We start from the raw sequence: 12151 nt of genomic DNA, 5'->3' as shown, positions 1-12151 counted from the left end.
GATGTTAAAAAAAATTGTTTTAACATGTAATTGGGGGGAAAATAAAATATATATTTTTAAAAAAGCTTTAATGTTGTCATGAATTCTTTACCCTAGAATTTTGTGGAGCTTGCCCTGGGCAAGATTATGAAGGGAACAGCTGGACTTTGGACCCCCAGCTCTTGCCCCCCCCATTCTGTCCACTTTCTTCTATTATAAAGGGTCCAGTGTGGGCAGACTCCCTTTCACTGTCCCCACTCAAACCTTACAGACTTATCAGTCAGTCAATCAATGAGCATTTTGTTAAGTGCCTACTATGTGCCAAGCTTTTATATTCTCCTTTTCACACAAAAGTGGAAATGATTGATAACAGAAACCAGTTACTAAAGCAGGAAGCCTGTGTATTTTTACAAGGATCAAAGGTTTAAGGGGAAGAAGGTTTATAACCTAGGTGAGAGGCAGGGGGAGGAAGAACTTTGGGTGGAGTGCCTGTCTGTGCCCAGAAACTCCTCAGTGAAAGCTCACCAGCAGACCAAGGTTTACTCAATCCAATCTAATTCAACAAATACTGATTAAGGGTTATCCCACACAAGGTGTTGTGCTAGGCTATGGATAACTTAGTGGTGTGTCCATGTGAGCAGACCCGTTGGACGTGCAGATGGTAACCCACCAGTCTGGCTCGTCTTTCGGGATTCTCGTCCATGGCCACCCAAGTATACGCCATCAGGAGTCCACGAACACGCAGAGGCCTCTCTTTCTCTGAGTCCTGTTCAGGCAGTTTTATTCACCCTTGTGTTTTTCATGATACCGCTCCCACATTCCCAGGGAGCCTTCCCTTGTGACAGACAGACTTAAGCCAGACCCTCCCTCGTCCCCCAGGGACTCTGCCTGACCACACAGGCAACATACCACCCCTGAGGTCCCTAACTCCTCCAAGGAAAGGAGGGAGGTACATTTCTCTTCTTGACTCCTTGGGCAAAGAAGCTAATTCTAATGACGCAGGTGAGCTTTTGTCTTCCTTGTGCACGTCATTCTCCTGAGCCTGCTTTGGTCATCACATCACTTTGTGGGTGTCTCACCAGGCTTCTCTGAATTCCTCCCATCCGCCATGTCTCCCGGCATACCTCAGAACTCTCTTGACATTGTATGAGCGCTGGGGGAACATTGAGGTCGTCCACCAGGAATCCACGTCCCTGGAAGTCCTTGGTGGGGATGTGTCAGAGTCCTTTGGCTGACTTTAGTTTTTGGGAAATTGGTGTTCTGTGCCTTCCAGACATATAGGCAATACAAAAAATAGAGACATGTAGAAACACAAAGAAGAAAAATGGTTAGCATCCCTGCCTGCCCTTAGGAAACTCATCACCCAGTAGGGAAGGGATGTGTAGGGATAAGTAAAATTGTCCCCCCTTCCCCTTGGTGCCAATGTGAAATAGAAAACATTACTAAACATTCCCAAGGTCTGGCCAGCACGGGGCTCCATGTAGCTTCTTGTGAGGTGCTTTCTATGTACCTCGATGGACTGATCTGCACAGAGTCCTCATTTTCCTCGGCAAACAGTGAGTGAGTGTGCATCTGTGTATGTGTGCCTCTCCCGGGGACAGGATCTCGGGGGCTGGCTCCTCAAAGCCCCTTTCTTTGCACAGCTGACTCGTACCCCAGCACACTGCAGTGTCAGTATTCTCGGGTGCCCATAAGGATGCCACGACAATGGACAGAAACAAGAGAGCCTTCTTCCCCTGGCACAGTCACTAGGCTGTCAGTGGCTGCTTGTGCTCATGGATTTTTCCCCTAATCTCAAAATCACTTGTTGACAAGTGCTCTGAATGACCCTGGCAGAGACACCGGGTCAGTGGCTGGAGGGTAAACAATATTTTCCTATTTGTGAGAAATGGTCAATTTTCTGGGAGGCCTAAATTCAGTCCAGCCTCCAAGAGGGACAGGGGCTTTGGCAGGTACAGGGACCTCCTGAAGGAGGAAATGATCTTGACCTATCAGTATAGGCTGTTCCCTTCTCTTAGTGAGGAGTCTCAGAGAACTGAGGGATTAAGTGACAAGCTGAGATAATGCATCAATGGTGGCACTTGAAACCTAGGGTTTATTGAGTCCACCGCCATCCACAGTGCCATTAAGCCTCTCACAGTGTCAATAGGTCAACAAATAGGACCATGCTCTGGGGTTATGCCCCGACTGAGTGCTAGTCTCAGGATCCGGAATATGAGTGAAAGCAATAATATTGTACTGTAATCAAAATGGTGGAAGGGACCCGCCATCTCCTTGTCTTCACTCTATGGGGCAGTTGTCCTGGGCTACGTCTATATCTATATGTCTATATCTACAGTAGGGGTAGGGAACCTGCAGCCTCGAGGCCACATGTGGCCCTTTAGGCCCTTTGATGGAATCCAAACTTCACAGAACAAATCCCCTTAATAAAAGGATTTGTTTTGTAAAACTTGGACTCAGTCAAAAGGCCACACCCAAGGATCTAGTGGCCTCGAGGCTGCAGGTTCCCCACTCCTGATACAAGAACACACACACACACACGCACACACAGATTGTGTGGTTGGACTTGGTTGTTTGCATGTTGCATTAGAATATGAAATTAGAATATGAATTCGCTGAGGGCAATGACCAGCACTTAGCACAGCGCCTGACATACTGTAAGAGCTTAATAAATGCTTATTGACTGATTGATGGATGGAGTTCTCAAAGTCAAGACCCCTGGAGCCTCCCTTTTCTGAACACTCACCTACCTGAGCAGGCAGGAGATCCCTGATCTGTTTAGTTGCCAAGGGTACTGGTAAAAAAGACTCCTAATAGGGTAATCAAAGTTCCGGGTAAGCCAGAGAATCACCAATTCCAGAGGGCTAGGCAGGAGCTGTCCAACAGAGATGGGAGCCGGTCAAAGGCGGCCCCAACAGGAGCAGTAGCACGTGGAGGGAACCACACCTACAGTTGGCAAACATCAATTTATCCCTGGTAAAGCCATCAGCATCTTCAGAAAGTCTGAATCAAGAAAAGATGCCATAGGTAGAAATGGACATGACTAGCCTACCTTTACTGAATGGTGGGCTAGGACTCTGAGGTTATTGGGGAACCTTTCAGACTGATGAGGAATAATCTGTCACCTAATATAGGTTAGTGGAAAGAGCCCTGGACTAGAAGTCAGCCCGGGCCACATCATGTCATAATCTGGGCTTTGCCACTAACCAGCTGGGGGACAAGCATTATCGTTCTTCTTCTCAAAATGTCTATGGGTGAATGGAGAGAAACACATCTGCCCATGGTTCTCATGCTCATTATTTCTTATGACACAATAATGTTCCATTAGATTAACATACCATGGGTGGTTTTAAATTTATTAACTGGTTAATGGGTACCTACTTTGTTTCCAGTTGTTTGTTAGCCCAAAGAGGGCTGCTGTGAATATCCTGGTATCCATCAGATTTTTGACTCTGTCTTTTTCTTCCTTGGGGAATATGCCCAACAGTGGGACTGCTGGCTCAGACAGTACGGAGAATTTCATGAGTTTTCTTGTGTAATTAGACACTGATATCCAGAATGGTGGAAATGCTTAATAGCTCCACAAGCTATGGATGAGTTTGCTTGTCTTTGCCAGGTCCCTCCATTAACTATTCTCATTTTTTGTGCATCTTTGCCAATTTGCAAGGTGTGAGATTAAAAAAGGAGGGTTTTTTGTTTTGTTTTTACTTTTTTATTATTATTAATGAATTGGAATGTGTTTTCATGTGGTTATTTATAATTTGCCATTCTTTTTTAAAAAAATTTTCCATTTAACCATGTATGTTGAGAAATATCACATATTTGTGCCAATTTTCCATATAGCTAGTATATTAGACTTTGGTCTAATAAACATTTTCCAACTCTACCATTTTAAAATTAAAAAGTCTTTTAATTTCATGTAATCAAAATTGTTTATTTTGTCTTCTATGAACTCCTCTGTCCTTTGTTTGGTTAAGAATTCTCCTCCTAGGAGGGAGAGAATTTGGAACCTAAAGTTTTAAAAACAAATGTTAAAAATTGTTTTTACATGCAACTGGGAACTAAGACATACAGGCAATGGGGTATAAAAATCTATCCTGCCCTACAGGAAAATAGAAAGAGAAGGGGATAAGAGAAGAGGGGGAGTGATAGAAGGGAGGGCAGATTAGGGGAAGGAATATTCAGAATGCATGCAGTCTCTGGGTGGGGGAGATGGAGAGAAAATTTGGAACTCAAAATCTTGTGGAAGTGAATGTTGAAAACTAAAAATAAATAAATTAATTTTTAAAATCATTTAAAAAAAAGCTCATGTCCTCACAAAAAATTATCATCTCTTCAGTTTTATATACACACATACATGTGTATTTATGTAACATTTTTAATACTTCTGGAATTATTTGCTAGACATTTAAAAAGTACTATTCTGACAAATAAAACTGGGGAAAATATTACTTGGAAAAAAAAATTCTCATCCTAGCCATAATGGCAAAAAGAATCTCCTCCCATTCCCTTTCATTTATTTATTTTTTTATCATGTGACCTTTCATATTCAGGTCATATATTCATTTTAAGCTGATTGTGGTATATGGTGTAACATGGTTGGTCTAAACTTAATTTCTGCCAAAATGATTTCTCGTTTTCCCGGCAGTTCTTCTGGAAAAGGGGGTCCTACCTCCATTATCTTATGTTCTTGGGTTTATCAAACACTAGGTGACTGTTTTCATTTGCTTTAGACAGCCAGTGCTATGTGGGGTTGATGACTACTGCTCAATAAAGTACTCTGATGTCCGGTAGCGCCCACATTTCTTTGATGACATCTTTTACTCCACTTCTCTTTTAATTATTTGTCTGTCATGTGTTGTCAACCCACCTTTCATATGCCTCTCCATTGCCCTTGGGGGGGTGTGTGGCACTTCATGATTATTTTTGTTTAAAATCTTGGAAATCCCCCAATGGAGAAAGAAGGTCAGTGATAAGCAGCCCTGTGAATAAATGTGTTAATGCCATTTGAAGCACCCTCCTTCCACAGGACTGTCAGTAGCCATCACCTCAAAGATGTCCTTTCCTAAACAGGCTCTAACGCTCAATCAGGTCCTCCCACCACGAGCACAGAAATCCCTCAGTCTCTGGTCAGGCACCTCTCGGCCATTGATCCTTAGTGAGCACAGCAGGATGACCTTCTCTGCTAAGGGTGAGTCAGCATCTGGCCAGGCCAGTCCCCATGGCCTTGGGGCAGCCGTCTCCCAGAAACCAAGGATTTTTGCATGTGGGGTTTAGGCTGGATACATCTGTTTCCTGTCTGAGTTTCCTGCTTTCCTGGGCATGGACCCTTCAGAGATGGGTTTTCAGGAAAAGGCCACCATGGGTCATGGGCTTGCTGAAGGAAGGTTGGCACATGGTGGTCTGATGCTAGGAATATACCAGGTTGAAGTCATTTTGTTTCGGCTTGTTTAGTCAATATGACCTCTCTGACTCGAGCTCAGTTCGATTTACTTGCATTAGGTTTTTGGATCGAGGCAGGGAAGAGCTGCTGCCAAGATCAATACATCCTCTAGTTTATGCAGACTGATGGCTCCACCCTGAACCATGTCCCCATTTCCCATTCCTGCCCATTTCTGACTCAGCTCTGGTAGTGCTCAAAAGTGTTGGCAGTGGTGGCCTTGTTACCTCATCCTCAATACTCCCCCACATATGGTAGGGTTTTTCCCTATCAGGGCATAAAGAGGTGTTTGTCCTGACCATGAGGTCATGTTAGAGACCTGCCGATTTTAGGCTAAGTGACTCTTTAGGAAAGGACCAAGGCAAATGATGGACTGACCCATTGCTCTCCCCACTCCTGTGATCAGGGTGCATTCCCACACTCCTTAGGGGTTGTGGGTCCCTGGGTGGGAGGAGCATGTGGCACATAGTAGGGTGCTTGCTGAAGGTCATTCATTCATTCATTCCTTCTTCATGGCTTTGGTGCTGACAGTTATTTCGGTCTGTGTTTCTCACAAATTGGCCTTTGCTGACCAAACATCAGGCAGTTCAGGATCAGAGTGTAAGTGATCAGAGGACTATCTCCCCACTTGCTTTGACCCCTTGGAGTCATTGAACCTTCAGGGAATCTCTTGGTCTCCTTGGAGCTCAGGCCAATGCCTACCTCTTATTTCCTTTTTCTTTTCAGATGGTTAGATTTGTTTAAAATGGCCTTAAGCTCCCTGGAGCTCATCTGAAGAGAGACTGGATAAATACCTGATTGAGTTGAGATAGCTATCATTTGGGCTAACATCACAGGCCCCCATATGGCGCATAAGGAAACAGAAATGGCATCAAAGACAAGGACGATGGTAAGAACAGCTGGTCTAGACCCAGAATATACAGAAGAGGAGGTCTGTGCTGGGGGCAACACATTGCAGGAGGTTCTCAAAATATCAGGAAGCAGAGAGAAGAATACCAAAGGCCTGGAAAAGAACATTTGATGTATCACTTTATATTAACTACAGGAGAGTGACCTGGAAAACAGAAACATCATCTGACTTCCCTTCCCCACCTCTTGACTCTGGGCTTTTGTATGGATTGTCCCTCATGCTTGAAACATTTTCTCTCCAAGCCCTGGTGCCCTTCAAGCCTCAGCTCAAATTCCACCTTCTGCAAGAGCCCCTGGCTCCTGGTTTTCCCCCCAACCTCCACTCTATCCCTTCCCTTCCCTTGGGAGATACCTTTCTCTACTCTGTCTATATCTTGTATTGACATAGGTATTTAAAGGTTGCTGCCTACGTTAGAATGTGAAGGTCAGGTCCTGCTTTTTTCTTTTTCCTCTTCTCTTCTTTCCCTTCTCTCCTCTCCCCTTCCCTCCTTTCCCCTCTTCTCTTTTCTTTCCCACAGTGCCTGGTAGAGAGGGAAGAGCTTCACCAATGCTTGTGGATGATTCTTGGTAGCCATCCCATCCTACCTTCCATCTTTGTCATCTCCAATCTCACTTCCGTGTTGTGGCCTCGTTGACCTTTCCAGTGTGTCACTCAAAAAGCTTCAGTGGACCCTTATTGTCTCTTGGACAAAGTACATACTTCTTGATTCCATATTTAAGGTCTTCACAATGTGACAGGTAGCATAGGGCCTGGCACATAGCTGAGTTAAAGGAGATGAGATCAGGCCTTGGACAGAGCTCTGGGGCTCTTTAGCTTGGAGAAGGGCTGACCTGGGGAAAGGTTCTCTTCCTGGCCCTTGCAGAGGAGGCAGATTCCCCTCATCATTTAGAAACAGCATCCAGCCTGGCACCCCTGACTTTGTCAGCAGGTCCTTCCTCACATCCTCCTACACTTATTTTATTTTAGGCAATTGGGGTTAAGTGACTTGCCCAGGGTCACACAGCTAGTAAGTGTCAAGTGTTTGATCTGAGGCCAGATTTGAACTCAGGTCCTCCTGACTTCAGGGCTGGTGCTCTATCCACTGCACCACCTAGTTGCCCCCCTCCTACACTATTTTCAACCTGGGATTAAAGGTTGGTCTGAATGCTGGATGAATCAATGAACTGATGCTTTTTCTTCATCTGCTAAAGGATGGGACAGGGCCATCTCCAGTCAACCTGGTCTATATCTCATCACTGGACCCAGATGACTCTGGACGAGAAAATGAGGTCGGTAACTTTGCATAGCCCTCCCTCTCTTAACTCCCGTTCATTTGCATGTCATGGTATCACCGCCCTGATGTCATGGTTCTCTTATGAAGGACAAACAATTTCTGTGAGTAGAGAGAGGAGCTGCCCCATTGGGGACCCAATGGAACTGGAACCGGCCAGTTGGGCAATACAGATCTTTTTCTTCTTTTCTTTGTCAGCATAGGGTATAATACCCTTACCTGTGGGTGCTCTGCCCAAAGGAATGTAAATTTTGATCCCTGAAACTTTTTTTTTCTTGTTTGTTTGTTTGTTTTTAGGCAATTGGGGTTAAGTGACTTGCCCAGGGTCACACAGCTAGTAAGTGTCAAGTGTTTGGTCCCAGGCCAGATTTGAACTCAGCTCCTCCTGACTTCGGGGCTGGTGCTCTATCCACTGTGCCACCTAGCTGCCCCGAAATTTTTTTTTTCTTAAGGACCAGCCTTAAATCCAAATCACTCTGGCTCTCATTGATTCACCAACAATTGGTCCCAGGCCAAGCTCCACTTGGTCATTGTTTGGGTCCTGATTGGCTCAGAGTGACAGAAAGCAGCAATTGTTTCTGTTTTGGGCCAGAAACCCTGAGGGTCTTCCCCTCCCAGGTTGATTTTTTTTTTTTTTTGACTAGGTAAAGAGGCCATTCTCTGCCTCATTTGTTACCCAGCCTTAATCACTGACTGGGTGTTGCTTCAGTCAAACTGAGACCTGTTAAAGACCTTCCCTTAAAAAGGCCAAGGAGCCTCACTGCATCCTGGGTCAACTCCAGTCATCCTGATCTATTTCTGACCACTGGACCCAGATGGCTCTGGAGGAGGAAGTGAGGCTGGTGACTTTGCACAGACCTGCCTCACTTAAATCCAATTCACTTGCACGTCAGGGCATCACCTCCCTGATGTCTTGGTCCTCTTTGGAACGAAGGACAAACAACAATATAGGATGGGAAGACGTGAGCCAGTTTCCTCACAGCTGGCATGTCCCATAGAGGCATAGGCTGCTTCGAGGGGGAGGGAAGGGGGCCACTGTGTGCTCACTTGCGGGTTGTGGGGCGGCAGCTGCCCTAGTAGGTCATAGAAGTTGTGGTTTTCTGAGTCCTGGGTTCTATTGGGATGACACACCACCTCTCGTTCAGGGAAGAGGTCAAAGCTGGCTACTGTAGGTGCTTTCTCATGCCCTGGAAGTCTGAGGGCACCTGTCCCAAGCTTCTTGGTCTCCCCACAGGTGTAACTCGCTTAGCCACCACAACAGAAATGCCCAAAGGCTTCTTGACTGAAAGTTTTCACTTACCTCTGTGTCCCGGGGAAGCAGTATCTTCTCCAAAGTTCATACAGTGTTTGGGGAGGGGGACATCATATTCTCATATTGTATCTTGAATAAGTCCCCTTAGCATTCTAAGCTTGACTGGGGAAGGGATCATGCTAGCATCCATGCCTATAGAAGTGAATCATGCCTCAATAAGAATAAATTGCATTTCCAAGTTTCATAGGAAAAATTGGCTCCCACTAATTCTGCTCTCCTGGGAACTGTCACACTCCCTGATCAGGGCTACTATTCTCACCTATAAGAGAAGAAATGTGAAACGCCATCTCTTTCCTTGACTTACTCTTCACAGAAGTGAAAAATTCAGAGCGGGGAAGGACCTTAGAGTGTGCCAGCCCAACCCTTTCATTTTAGTGATGAGGAAAACGAGGCCCAGAGAGGCTCAGCTACTTAGCTGACGTTACTCAGCTAGTATATTTCAGGAATAGGATTGGAACCCAAGCCCATGGAGACAAGATGTCCCTGCAGCCTCATGACCAGGCAGGCCTTTCTGGGCCCACGGATATCTCCTTTCCAGATGCTAATTGATGCTTGCCTTGACTGGACACACCTGTTTGCAAAGAAGGCATTTCCCTCTCGGTTCTTGGGGTGGGCCTGGCCTTATGGGATCAGAGTTCTCATGACTTGTAAAGTAGCTTCTTTGAGGTCTTCGTGGTCCCTGGGTGATGAGTCCTCTTGGTTCAGCTTCCTTCCCCTTCTTTATTCAAGTGCATTCAAGGCTTCCAAGTTCCTCTGAATCCCTCCTATTTGTTTCTGGTAGTGCAATAATATTCCTTCCTATTTATAATTGGTTTGGCCATCCCCCAGCAAGTGGGCGTCCACTTGGGTGGAAGCTTTTGTTTGTATGAGCTCTTTTCCTCTCTCTTTCTTTTCTGTCTTCTCCTGTCACCGAGGATGAGCCTAGTGGTGGTGAGCCTAGTGGTGGTAACCCTGGGTCAAAGGATACACCCAGTTTAGGGACTGGTCTTTGAGAAGTTTAATAGATGCTTTTTCATTCATTCACTCAGAATGGTTGGGTCCTGTACAGAGCTCTTTGGGGAAGTCACAACTAGAATCTCCTGCCCAAGAAAACGGAATTCATCGGCTGGCTTCTGGCAATCTGGCAGAGGACCGGGGCTAGTGACTGTGTGTGTGGCCGGCCATGCCAGTCTTGTGCTTTTCCCTGAACCTGACCTTGCATCTCTTCCTCCTGTCCGGCCCCACGTCTGTGGTGCGCCCCCTCCTTGCTTCTGGGTCTCCCAGGATCCATGAAATATTAACAGACCTGAAGGAAGGCCTAGAGAGAGCCGGGAAAAGAAGGGCAAAGAAGGAGAAGCCGAAGAATGAGGAGGCTGAGGTGGCATCTGATCTGCCCAGGGCCAAGGAGGGTCAACCAGCTTCCCAACAATGGGATTGGAGAGAACAGGACAACTTGCCTCTCTGGGACCAGGGGCAGAAATCCACTCACAGAGGGAAATCAATCCGAGGACCAGCCCAGGGCATGAGCATGAGCACCTCTGACCAGGGGAACTGAGCATAGGAGATGCTACGCTTGGTCTGAGTTTGTGCATCCACAGCACTTTAGAGCCCCCGGCTTTGGGGACCTAGGCAAGCCAAGGAGGTGGTTAATCGTTTTTTGCCTTTGAACCCTCCGAGATTAGCACCTAGGAGATGACTCAATCACTTCAGCACCCAAGCACCTTAAACACAACAATCTTAATTAATACGAATAACCAAATAAGGACTGAAACTCCAAAAAGACCCTAACATCTAAACCATTTGCTGTTCCAATAATGTCTTTAGCTTTGTGATTTTTTTGTATCGTTTCTAGGGGTATGTGGGTTGTTTGTCTCATTCTTCCCTCCGAAGGGCATCTATTTTCTCTATCGGGTTATTTATCTATCCAATCATTTATTTTGTAAATTCATTTGAAAAAGTTGTGAGTTCCAATTCTCTCCGTCCTTCGAGCCCCTCCTCCACCAGCAACAGGATGCAGTTATCAGTGTGACGTGGTCTGCATGTCTTGGTGACCACCCTGTCCTTTTTCTTTTGGGTTTTTTTTGCTTTATGGTGAGGCGATAGGGGTTAGGTGACTTGCCCAGGGTCACACAGCTAGTAAGTGTTGAGTGTCTGAGGCTGGATTTGAACTCAGGTCCCCCTGACTCCAAGGCCAGAGCTCTATTCACTGCGCCACCTAGCTGCCCCCATCCTGTCCTTTTTAAGGCCCATTTAGACATTTAAGGACGTTTAGAAAAGGAAGGCATGATCCCAAAGGGCTTCAGCAATAACAGGTCAGAGGACCAAGAACAGGTCGAGCTTCCTTCCCCTCCCTGCCCCACTCCTGTTACAGATGAGGAAACCGAGGCCCAGGGAGGCCGTGACACGAGGGTCTAGGAACTCAAGGTGAGAAAAGCACGTGTCAAGATGTCTAGTGCAATTCTTGTGCAAAAGGTCCGTAGGTGTGAATGGCAGGATGGAAACACTGAACCTGGGGGGGGGGCGAGGGAGGGGACAAGTCTGAAATCTGGGCGCAGGACGGGGCAGCGCCGGCTGGCACCCCCTGCAGATGCATCGGAGGCCGGGCTTCCAGGGCACTCGGCCCTGGCACAGCACCGTCTTCGCGGGCCGGGTTCAGCTGAGCTCCACGCTTTAGGAAGGCCCTGGCCAGCCGGGCAGTGCCCGGAGCGGGGCAGCAGCGTGGTGGGCGGCCTGAAGGAGGGTGGCCACGGGCAGGGGGCACGTGCTGGGCTGACAGAGGAGACAGCCCCGAGATCTAGAGGGCAGCACCAGGAGCGGCGGGTGGAAGCTACAGACGGGTAGACTGAGGCTGGGGCCGGCCTGTTCATGGATGGGTCAGTCCCGCTGGCCTCCCCACCTCTGACTTTGGAGTTCTTTCAGGCCAAAGGGCGGTGTCCAGGCAAGGGGAATAGTGGGCCTGGCTCTCGTCCCAGCTTGGGCCTCAGTTTCCCAATCTGTAAAATGGGCGGCGACCTCGGTGGGAGCTGCCGGCTCTGACGCTCCGTCACCCCCGGGCGAGGGGGCGGAGGGAAGGTCCGAGGTGGAAGCCCGGGAAGCGGCCCCCATCGCGGCCCAGGGCTCTACGCCAGCCCTTGCGCCAATTGCGTAGGGAGCCCCTACCGCTGGCCCGGCCCCGCGCCGCCTTCCCCTACGCCAAGTGCGTGCGGGGGCTCCAGCGGCCGCCGGCCTCCGCTCCGTTACGCCGACAGCGAAGGGAGGCAC

Source organism: Vombatus ursinus, unplaced genomic scaffold (assembly GCF_900497805.2).
Source record: "Vombatus ursinus unplaced genomic scaffold, bare-nosed wombat genome assembly UNPS02014817.1, whole genome shotgun sequence".
NCBI classification, from domain to species: Eukaryota; Metazoa; Chordata; class Mammalia; order Diprotodontia; family Vombatidae; genus Vombatus; species Vombatus ursinus.
This window is presented reverse-complemented; position numbering follows the sequence as displayed.